Below are 12,715 nucleotides of genomic sequence, written 5' to 3'. Positions count from 1 at the left end.
ACCAAGCGTATATCGAATGCTATCTATATCTAACGAAGCAGGGCCATATAGCCAACATTTTGCTATTAGCTGCAAAACAGAAATACTAAACACACATACACGGCGAGAAAAACAGGATGTCCAATAAGCAAAGGATTCCAAAATAATTTGATTTACAATTTGTCAAGCAATCTTTTCATCTATCTACTTGGTCTGGAAGATAGTCTGGAATTTTCCCTGAAGAATACTGGTTACATATGTTCTTTATTTATCTCAGAACAATTCTATATTTTCATCCCTGCAAATAAGCCCTAAAACTTTTCAGAGACTCCTTCAAGCACTTTAATATTTCTTGAAAAAAAGGTAAGCCTTTCAGATTACTACAATTAATGGAACATCAAACCTCAATGTTTGATCAACTGTTTTTGAGGTATCTTCAAAGGTAAACAGTACTCCAAACAGGAAACAGGAGGCCTCATGGGTTTCTTGGCGCAGGATATTCATTGCATTTCCTATCCCCTGATCGCATCCTCGTTTTAACCCACCTCCGCATTCCGCTTCCCACTTTTCGCCAGTGCATTCATGGACATATCTATATCTGAGTATAGTCCAAGCAAACGCAAGAAACGTAACGTATAATCTAGGAGGTAAAAAAACGAAAAAAAAAGAAAATACGCGGCGGCGGCTCCGCAAAATCAAGAGTGTGTCTGCCAGTCTGCCAGCACAGTCCACAAGGCAGGCAGGCAGGCAGGAGGCAGCTGCTCTCTGGCTGCTGACGAAATTGTGAGGCATTGTGAGGCACCACCACCGCCACCGCCACCGCCGCCGCCGCATGGTTGCAGTTGCGGCCATAGCACGCCTTACCGCACCGTACGTGGCGTTGTTTTTGGGGCGGCAGCAGAGGCAGAGGTCCAGCTTCAGCGTCAGCTTCAGCTCTACTAAAAACAACAACAAAATAAAAACACCAACTAAAACTAAAGACGAAAAAATGCCCGTTCGATACGATGCGATGCGATGCGATGTGATGCTCGCTGGCCCACAGGCCACTCAACCCCAAGTCGTCGCCGTCGTCGTTTGCGACGTCGTTTTGGAGGCACAAAAAATCTACATTTGTCCAAAATACCACGATGCCAGCTTGGGGGTTGAGACAGGGACAGGGAGTGCTGTGTGGCAGGGACAGGGGCAGGGGCAGGAACAGGGGCATAGGCAGGGGCATAGGCAGGCTGCTGCAAACTGCGATGTTGCCTGTGTTGCATAAAAGCAACGCTCCAAATTGCTAACTGAGCGATCCAGTTTAAATTGCAATTGCTCGTTAATGGCCACTAAAACGTGCCAGTGTCGATGTGAGTGTTCCTCTCCGTGTATCTGAGTATCTACGTATCTGTGTGAGTGTGCAACCAACTGCGGCGCTGCGCCGCGGCATTGCATGGTATTTTTTATGTGTTTTTATAGCTCAGTAATACGAGCTGAGATGGCTGTCGTGTGGCATGCGAGGCGTATGCGCAACGAATCCGCTCGGACAGCACTCATACGCACAGTGGGACCGCTGGGAGATTATGATACACAGATGTAGAGAGTAGCTGGAGAGACTGGAAATGGAAATGAGGCAGCAGGGCAGCACAAGAATCACACACACATTTCCCACACGGAAATCTCTAAGGGACTATGTCTAAAAGTAAGAGTAAGGCTAAGACTAAGCCAAGTAATACAAGGCTTCAACCCCTAGTAGGTCCTTTCCTTGATAACCGAAATATATTGGCTTGTAGCTCTTCTATCAGTATATATCCAAGGAAACAGATGATCCCCTTGGCTTCAATAATAGTTATCTTAAATATTTTGAATGCAAAATTAATATTAGAACCATTGATCTTTCGAGAGACCAATTTCCAAATTAAATTCAATCAGTTCCCCCCATTAAGCAATGATCAATGCCTAATTGTGGAGGAAACCTTCCTTAGAGCCAGTGGGTGCTTCCCCCGCTTAAATTAAGCCAGAAATTCCCAGTGCATGTTGCGTGCTGCATGTGCATTCATTCGGAGATATCCTATGTGCCCCCAGCTAACTGTACACACATTTGTCGCATCGCAGCAGCAACAAGTTAAAGCATAACAACATATTTTACAATTACGAAACAATTCTGCCCACAACTAAATGCAGCAAAACCTCAGGCATCGCGGCAGCTCTTCAGCAATGAACAATGGAGCACCAGGAAAGGGAAAAAGATAGAAATAAACTGGTAAAAATTCAGCGGCAGCAGCAGCAGCAGCAGACGAATAGGCGTAGACACCAGACCAGAATCGTGTCTCCAAATGCGGCCTACTACGGCGGCATGCCACCACTCAGACGAGCAGACAGACAGATAGATAGATAGATAGATGGATGGATAGACGGATAGACCAAGGGGGGTAGAGGCAAAGGAAGGAAACCCAGTCAGAACGAAACCAGATCAGAGCAGAGCCCATGGCAATAATTATGGAAACACTCGGCGTCATCGTAGTCGTAATTTTCCTGTTTCGTGCCTTAATAATCTCTGCACAAACGCCACGGCGGCCTCTAGAAATTGAAATTTCCAATAATACTAATAACAATAATAGCAACCACAGCAACAACTATTAAAAATATATCTATGTAAGACCTGACTGAGTGACTGAGTGACTGAATGACTCCCTGACTCAATGACTGACTGACTGACTGACTGGATGGTTGGTTGGTTGGTTGGTAAAGCGATCAAAAGTCGCTAAAAGCAAACGCACACTGACGGCGTTATTATTGATTTAAACATCAAGATAAATTACATTGAAGTCTGCACTGTACGCCCCGAAGAGCTGAGGTATCTAGAGGAACGTTTGCCGTAGATGAAACTGAAGCTACCATCATGTTGAGGGGGGCGCACACTCTCGACACTCTCGACACTGGAAGAAAACTAGATGCACTTCTTCATGAATACTTCAAATAAGGTATTGCTTGTATAAAAAAACCTTTCACTGCTGATTTACTGCTGTCTTAAGAGCTGTTTAAGAGCTGGGATATTATAATGTTATCCGATAAATTAAACTATTTTCTATAAGATTGGCCATTACAACTAGTATTCTTTGGAAATCCATCCGTCTTGCTTCTTTCGTATCGTTTCTCCCTCACCGGATAAGTCTCTGCTATATTCAAGAGATCGAAAGGTGTAACTTTTAAAGAATTCCAATCCATGAATCCCCATTTCTCGCCGTGCATTTGAATCTCTTTCTGGCCACTAACGAAGTTTTGTTGTAATTGTGGGTAATTGTTGTTGCTGAAGCGGTATTCCCTGTTTTTTGTGGTAGTTGTTGTTGTTTGGGTTTTTGGCTTTTGGGCGCTACAAATTTCCAAACCCACTAGGCACATTTGAACTGGCGCACGATCGCAAAAAGACAAAGCGCAAAAAAAGGCAGCAATTGTAACATCAACATGAGATGTGCCCTGGCTCCAAGGAGCAACGTGCCTCTGCCTCAGACTCCGAGAGACTCTCTGCCGGGGAGCTCTGGAGCTTGGAGCTTGGAGCTCGGATTGGAGTTGGATCGTAGTTGGAGCTACAGCTGGGGCTGGGCTTGTGCCTGGTCTTTTGCTACTTTGACTTGTCGCTCGTTCCAAAACGTCGAATGCGTCTAATTTCTTGGCTTGCTTTTGGCTCTGTTTTTTTTTTGGTTTTTGTTTTTGTTGGGAAGTTCTCCCTGCCTTTGAATGTCGTGTCTTGGTCTGGGCTCCAGCTTCAGCTCCAGCATGGGCCTCAACTCCGTTCCGTTCCGTTTCGTTTCGATCCATTCCCCCAATGTCTGCTTGCTGGCTGCCGCGTTTGTCGTTTAAATCGTACCACCACAGGCGACATAAAAATAATGAAGTGTGCGGGTGTGGTCGACTCGCTTTTGGTCTGGTCTTCTGGTCTGGTCTGCTCGGCTCTGCTCTGCTCTAGACGGGAGAGGGAATGGGAACGGGAACGGGTCTGGGGTCTGGCCTGCCCTGGCTCCGATCTCGCGTCGAGTCAGAGTCGAGAGTCTGGTGGCATGGTCTGGGTCTGGGCCTGGGCCCCGACTCCGACTCCGACTGGCCGCTCAGATCGAGGCGACTGTCGACTGTCGAAGTCATAGCCGCCAAGCGACGTTTGCAGATTGCCGAGTCGTGTTTCGCCCAGCGGTGTATGCGGCCCATAACCAAGTCAACATTTTGTTTGCTGAATTTTGCGGTTTTTATTTTATTTGGGGGGAAGCTTGTAAGTTTTCTGCTGGAGGGCCAATAGAGCAAGATGTGATGGTTTAATGGCAGAAGATTCTAGAACATTAGAAAGATTTGTTCTTTGAAAAAGAAATCCTACGCCTCAAAACAGTAAGAACCAAAAATCTTTCCATTTAGAAGAAAACCCATCGAAAAGCAATATCCGTTCAATCAAAACGGAAATTCCAAAGTTAATCATTCAATCAAGGAACATCTCACAACAGTTCTGCCGGTGATGCCGTCTCGGAGTCTGAAATAAAGATGCTTTAGACAATCCATGATATTTCTCTCATCAATAATCCTTCAAGCAAGGACACAGATATGCCATCTACTAGCTGATTGAACGGAAAGCGCTCTACATATGGCTATAGAAAATACCCTTTGTACTTTTTGTTCCATTAGAGGATCTTCATTAGAGGATTTTCATTGAAAATTTATACAAAATAGAGTATAAAATACAGTCATACGAGGAGTATTGCAGGGCGAACAGTGTTTTGTGGCAACCACAAATGTCTGTTGGGTTGCGGCGGTGCACACGCCCAACCAACTGCAAAAATATAACGGCATCCAAGGTTGTGCTACGCTTAAAATGTAATTGTTCGACTTAAAGAGTCAGAGCAACAACAGCAACAACAACAACAACAAATCGTACGCGATCAAGTTTGCCTCTCAGAGTCGCCTGCCTCTCCCGTCGCCGTCTAATCAAATACATACCAGACCAAGACACCAAGACACCGAGACACCAAGAGACCAAGAGACCCAGAGGTAGTAGAGCCCCAGAGAGCAACCCACCTATGTGCAATGCGCACTGCCAGGCCACAGATACAGCGGATACTTACGTACAGTGAGATACATAGATACCGAGCACTCGTATGGGCAGAGAGACACCAACGTCAGCGAAGCGCCGCACTCTGAGGAGCCCCACTCCTCCTTCCCCTTCCCCTGCCCCTTCTCCTCCTGCTGCTGCTCCTCCTCCTTCTCCAGATGCGAGTTGGAGTTGGAATGAATTTTCACTTGAATATTCGACACACTTTGAGCACAGCTGGGAGTCTGAAAGGTTTCAGGATTTTCTGGGAGGGGCGCCAAAGCCAAAGCGTTTGCTGTCGCTGCGATTCTTGGGGCTATGCATCATCATCATCATCAGAGGCAGCAGCAGCAGCAGCGGCAGCAGCGGCAGAGCCTGAGTTGGAGCAACATGGCAACATGTTGCAATATGCTAGAGCTCTGCATGCATAAAATATTATGCAACATTATGCCATAGACACAGGCCAGACAGACGACACTTGGCTGAGAGCACACTCTCTGGCCTCCTCTTTGGCCTCCTCTCTGGCCTCTCCCTCGGGCCCGTGGCCCGTTGCCTGAGCCTGGTTATTAGTGCCTGTATGTTGACAGCATTTAGATCTAATTGAATTGCCTGGATCTCGGGGATCTCGCGCGGATTGTATTGGCCAGAACATTTGGCTTGGCCCGCTCCCATTCGGGCCATAACCCATAAATCTCACACACAAACCGAGAAAATTTATAGAGTTCAGAGTTGCGAAACGCTGGCCAGGTAGCGCCAGTGGAAAACGCCATGAAAACAAAGCGAACCAACCTCTTGGAAAAATCTTGAAAAATTAAAATGACTAGTGCCGGGGCACGATCAAGACCAAGATGCTGCTGCTGCTGCTGATGGAGCCTCCGTCTTGCCACCCGCCAACTGGCAACAACAATGGCAACTCCAAGTTGCTCCCAAGACTCCACCAAGAAAGATGATGCACAAGATGGAAGACCCCGGACCCGTACCCGTACCCGTACTCGACCCGCAACAGCCAACAGTCAGCGGTAGTCAGCATTGGGGCGTCTGCAGTTCAACGTTCAAGTGGCACAGTACGCCCTAGAAAAATGAATTGATTCGATTGTTTTTTTGCCGACTCCATGGCTCATTGTTCCCCCGTGACTGACTGTCTTCTGGCTTATCTGCAACTTCTGCACAAAATCACAGCAAACAGCAACCAGCCACCGCCGAGCCGCCTAGCCGCCTAGCGCGCCCCCAAAACTGATGATACAATCGCGTTTTTGACTTTGAAAAGTCAGCCCAAGTCAGCAGCTCAGCCCCAGCTCTAGCCCAGCTCCAGCTCCGTTCGATGCTGCGTCTCCACTCCGCCCTGGCCAGTCATCCATTGTTCAATGGCCATAGACTCTGACTCCGACACTGATTGTTATGGTTTATGAGATGAAAATGCACTCGAAACAATATTTTGGGGCCGATTGCAATTTGCAGTTTTTAATCAACTCTCTTTCGAAACTACTTCGGGGGCTAACATTAGAGCGCTCCATTCCAACTGGATTCCCCTATCTCACCCTTGTGCGCCGCCCACGTTCTTCAACGTGCACTCCCCCTCCCTACACTTTTGGCCACGGTCCGTGTACCTGCCATCAAGGTCACGCGAGGAGCGTCCACATTCCTACACAGCACTTGGATCCCCATGTACTGAGATGAGTTTTGGACTCTTTTTGGGTAGAGAAAATATATAATTGTGTAATTCGGAAGGGTAGGATCTTTGAAAGGGATCGCCTAATACGAGAAGTCTTACCTATATTTTATCATTTAATTGTCACTTAGTGGACACTTAGTCCACTTCCACAATAATAATATGGGGAGTGGTGATATATCTTACCACGCGGGAGCCCAGATCCGCATCTGACCCGAAAGAGAATCAGGAGAATGTCCACGAAATTTAAAGAAGTGGGAATCTTCTGTACCAAAAACAGGAGTTTCACAACTCAAGAGACACTTTATCGAGCGATGTTCAAGGCAATCCCTTGGGTTAATAATAGATCGAGGATGCAATCAAACGATATCAATGTAATTTCTCGCTGTGTAGATGCGACTCGTGCTAGCTGCATTGCTCCAGCAGCCATTGTTCAACACTGTTAAAGCCACTCAATCTCTTAATTAAATACACTACTAACTGGGGGGAAGTCGCAGTCGTTGCTGCTGCAGTCGGAAGAGCTTGCAGCTTAGTGTCGAAATTGTACAAGTTTTCGTTTGATTTTCCTTTTATTGTTATTGGTGCTGCTGCTGGATGGATAATCACAGCTCGCAACAAGAAATTAAATCAGCCAAGGTTATCGCATTAATAAGCAGCCCCCTGGTTTTGCTCTTTGGTTTTACAGTTTCAGTTTCAGTTTGTGATTTTTGATTTTGGTCTCGGCTTGAGAGTTGAGAGTAGCTCTAAAAGCTGCCTAGTCAATTATTAAATTTGCAATTTCCGCAGCTGAACTTTTGGGGTCAGTAGACTGATTTAAATCAAAGCTATAATTGAGCCTTGCCTGAGACCCAGAACCGAGACGGCGCGAGATCGCAGTGCCGCGTTGCCGCGTTGCCGCGGTGCTCGAATACCAATTTCTGGGGGTCTGAAAATTGACAAATGTTTGATGGCTTGGTTACACCCCAAGCCGGGCTCCGATCTTTGCCGCCACGGACGCCCTGGCCAGAGGCAACGGATGTGTGGCAAAGCACCAAATGCCCGGCTTGGGTGAGGCTCTCGCGGAGAGCTAAGTGGCTTTCCATGACATTTTATTGACACTTTTTTTTTTGTCGTTGAACTGGAAGACCTGTTTTCGGTCCTCCACTTCACACATTTTGACGAAGATGTCTATGCCAGCAAATGACGTGTCATCAATGAAGCCTACGCTCCCACATAAAGATGCACAGAGCTCCGTCTCCGTCTCCGTCTCCAGCTCCAGCTCGAGCTCCAGCCTCAACCTCAACCTCCAGCCACAACCACAACCACCTCAAATCCTATCCAGCACTTGAGCTCTCAAATCTGATGTACACTGTGTAGAGCTCTTGGCTCTGAGCCGTGTGTCTGTTGTGGCTGTTGTATTAATAAGCCTGACATTTGAGCAGAGCATCCACTTCGAAGCCATCACCATCAGCATCACCGCACCGCCATCGATGTTTGAGTTTGAGTTTCGTTTTCGGTCTTGTGTGTAGGCGTCAGAAATAATAATTAAAAAATCGTTTCTAATGCGGAAATCTCTCGCGTTTTTTGGCCGGGGGTGAGCTTAATGCCGAAGATGTTAGACAAATATATCAGATTTCGTTTGTGTTTTTTTTTCAGTTGTTTGGAGTTGGTTAATCTTTGATGGGAAGAAGGTGGGAAGAGGCTGAGAAGCTTTGTGGGACATGGGTAAATGGATGGATCGATGAGGGAGCAATTGAAAGATTTACTCCGGTTTTCAAAGAAATTCATGTAGAAGGGAATCTTTGATCTCTTTGTGTTAAAGTGGTGTTTCGTGAATTGCTTGATAGCAGACTAGGGATAGCAGACTCTCAAGGAAAATATCTGTAGAATAAATTCAGGTAGATTTTGTCTGAAATAGTTGGCGCTGACATCGGGGTCACCAAAGAAGATTAAGTTAATCTGAAATTAACCATAACACCAAAACTAGTTTAAATTCTATATCCTAAAGCTTCACATAGCAAAAAGTTTGCATGAAATAAATTTGTATAAAGTTTCATAGGCAGATTATAAAAAGTGGGGATTGGTTTATGATATGGGTCACCAAATTGTATGGCAATAATATAAAAAGTGTAATTAAATGAAAAGAAAGGGATCGTTCATCAAACGCAGATCTGTTGGTACAAAATAACAGTTTCAATAGCAGACACCATTGTTTTATCATCCACGTAATCGAGATACTTGCAAAAGGTAAAATATATTATAAGATAATGTGGTATAAAAAGGGCATCATCCATTCCGAGAAGTCTGCTTAGTGTCCAGAATTCCATTCAATTCTTGATCCAAATATGCTGCATCCATTATAAACCAGTACAACGTTTAACATGAACAATCCCACATGAATGCTGTTCAGGAAGGTGGTTCGGTTTATGATACCATTTTGAGTTATTTGTCTAATAGTTATCAATTAAACCAGTTATTAAACATAGAGGAGGAGATGGCTTAGTCAGCGCTGATTGAGGCCAAAGGGGCTTTCGTTGGGTCGGATTGGGTTGGGCTGGCACAAAAGAGATTAGGCCAAGTGTCCAGGCCACCCGCCCAAGAATGCCACCATTTTGTGGGATCCAAAGCCGAATCCAATAATTAAATATGTAAGAAGCAAGCCCCAAAGTTAATAACAGTTACTGGTGGTGGTGGTGGTGGTGGTGCTGCTGCTGCTGCCACAGAAGCCTTTTGCCAGCCAAACGCTGAAAATTTAATAATCCCCTCCGAGTATAAAGAAGCAAAAACCCCATTCAAAAGACAAAATGCATGCCTGCAACTGCGACTGCGACTGCGCCGGGGTCTGCTCTGGCTTTGGCTCTGGACACAAGCCCAGATTCAGATAGGAGTACGAGTACGAGTACGAGGCACAGGGGCAGGCTCCTCGTCGACGGCGAGAAGGTCAGACCCCGCACGTTTCATGGCTCATAGCGCACCTATCGTATAATTAGAAACGAACGACGACAACACGACGACAACGACAGATACAGTCCGACAGTTCGGTTCGCCTTTGTATACGTATACGTATCTGTGTGTGGCCCAACGACGAGCGACCGACTCTCCGTCCAAGCGGCTGGAAGGGGTAGGGGTAGAGGTGGGCTGGTTGGCTCTCGGGCCGGGCCGGGCCGGGTCTCTACGCAGCAAACGATTCTTAAATGAGCCAATTGTGGAATGCCTAGTGTTATACATAAGCCGAGGCGGGAGATCTGCAGAAACAGATACTCGTACAAGAAGAATAACAATAAAAGCCAAACAAACACAAGGGAGAAGAACGCTTGTTTTGTGTTCAAGGAACCGTGAATGCTCTACCAATAAGTAGTGTAAACATATTTACACATATGGAAAGGGGTAATGTTGATACTAATCTCTCCGTTAAGGTGAAAACAAAAGATATTATTGAGTATTAAGGGATAAAAGAAGATAACAGAAGGGATAACAGAAGTTATATAATTTAATCTAGGTAGGAGGCATATCTATAGGATGTACTATACATATGTATCTGCACCCTATTTCTAAATCTTTAAAAAAATGCATGTAACTGTTGTTTAGAAATGACAGAAAATATCATATTTTATTTTATAGCATGGAAAAATGTATTGGCATTTTATTTTGAATACCATAATGATGAATTCCCTCTAATAGAAATTGAGATTGCCTACAGAATTCCTTGGGTTGCCTTTGCAGGTTCCACTAGTCCATCAGTAAGATGTGTAGACCTTCAAACGTCCAAGCATTTCAATATCCATTAATAAGTGGTCATTGCTTTCCATAATTTCCCACAAGTCCCAAAATATGTATGTTTACAAGATAATGTGATGACGACAAATCCTGAGCCTGAGCATTATTGTCGAGGGCATGCGCGACGGCCCGGCCACGTGGGAGAATTGGAAATAGTGAGTACACGAGAATATAGGGGACATCGGCTTCTTACAATCAATGCCAAACCAAGCGTGCAGATGGGAGAGAGGCGCTGCGAGAGACGAGACGAGACGAGACCAGACCCCCGTCACCCATACGATTCCCATTCCGATGGTCGTCGTCGTAGCGTCACGTCGATTCGACCGACCGGCCATGCAAACAAGGCGAGAGAGATCTCTGAGAGAGAGAGAGACAGACTGACAGAGAGAGGGGGGGTAGCAACGGCAACGCGCTCTCTGATACGTCGACAACAGACAACATCAACATCGCTGGGCATCGGCTGGCTATATATACATATGCTCACTTTCGATGTATTTCATTTTTTCTTTCGTTTTCATTCGCTGTGCGATTTGAAAAACGTTTAAACAAAAACTCGACAACCAGCAACAACATCCACACGGCGGGCGGGTCTTCTGCACACACACACATCCACACTCATACACACTCCGACAGAGAGCGATACAAAAATACATTTTTATGATCGTTTTCGTTTCTTTCTGTTTTCGGAGGCCAATTATGTGCAACAGCTGCCGTTGAAGAGGTGTCCGAAATGGAAGATAACAGACCGACCCAGAAAGAGCGAAAGACAGTGTGAAAGAGGTGATTGGAGAGAGGATTGCGGAGAGGAGAGGTGTTAAGGTGCTTCTAAATGTTGTCGTGTAATTGTTGTTGTTGCTGTTGTTTGCCATTTTGTTATTCGCTCCGCTCCGCACCGTTTGTTTGTTCATCTCGTTTTGCTAAAAGGCATAAGCGATAAACTAAACGCTTATTTAGTCATTTAGCGTTTTGTGTATTCGTATTCGTTTTCGCTTATGGCTAATTATATGAACACTTTAATTATGCATAATAGCGCCCGGGCATCGTGCCCCGACTTATGGGAATCGCTTTGCAATGGAATGGGATCGTTTTATGCAAATTTCCTTTAAGGCTACAAATCGGGGCTATATGTACACACATACCAGATGTCAGTTGGTCCGTGGCTATGCTTTATACAAAGTTAATCAGGAAATTCTTCAGAAACAGAACATGATTTATGTTGACAAGTTTCGATGGGAGAGCAAGGCAATCGATTTGCTACAGATCGATCGATGGGAATAGCAGGGAAATCGGTATTGCGATTGCTTCATGAGGAGGGGTTCTTTAGAAAGGGGAGTTCCTTACTAATACAAACATTTTGAAGGAGGAAAAAGTGTAGTTTTTTCAATGGGAGTATCATAATTATGGAGCTTATGTAGATAAAAGTTATCTTTAGTATCTTCAATTCTAACAAACTATTCATATTCTAGACTCTCAAAAGGCAAAAAAACAGGGAATCTGTTTCTTCTTGCAAAATCATGACTTTACTTCTTTCTCTTCCTGAAATGCCAATCGAATTCAATTCCAACACACATTCCAACTTCAATCACCGTTCAATCACTCAACAAAGGATGCCCCAAGCTCCCCCATAACCTTGCAACATTCCATTGACCAGCCTGGCATTGGTAACCCAGATTCCCCCGCCCCCCCACTCACTAATTAATAAGAGATAATCTTCAATTGAACTCATTTGCAGCGCAGTGAGAGCCGGCAGTAATCCTTTCCACCCAACAGCCAACAGACTGAAGAAAACTCATATTGCAATCTCCCTCGGCACTTGGGCATTATCAAACCATCAATCAAGGCAAGACAACAAGGCGCTTCCTTGGCCAAAACAGAGAGAAGAGCTGCTGCTGGTGCTGTGGTGAGGTAAAAAGAAAAACCCATTAAGGAAAAATAGAAAAATAGTTGTGAACCCATTGACTCAAATAAATAACCAGAGCCGTGGCACGCGGCTGGCTGGCAGTGGATGGCTGGCTGGCTGGTTGGCTGGTTGGCTGACGAGCAACAGCCAGAAGAGATCTCCTCTGAAGATGATGGCAGATCATCAGCAAGAATAACAACAGCAGAGCAGAACAGCTACAATAATAAGATGGAGCGGAAAGGAACCAAACTGAACCGAACGGAACGGAACGGAACGGAACGAAGCGCTAGATTTGTAAAAATATCTATGCCATAAAGCTGCCAAGTGTTGGATGAGATGATGTCCCCCCACAGATTCCCCCATAATG

Source organism: Drosophila pseudoobscura, chromosome 4, assembly GCF_009870125.1.
Source record: "Drosophila pseudoobscura strain MV-25-SWS-2005 chromosome 4, UCI_Dpse_MV25, whole genome shotgun sequence".
Taxonomy (NCBI): Eukaryota; Metazoa; Arthropoda; class Insecta; order Diptera; family Drosophilidae; genus Drosophila; species Drosophila pseudoobscura.
This window is presented reverse-complemented; position numbering follows the sequence as displayed.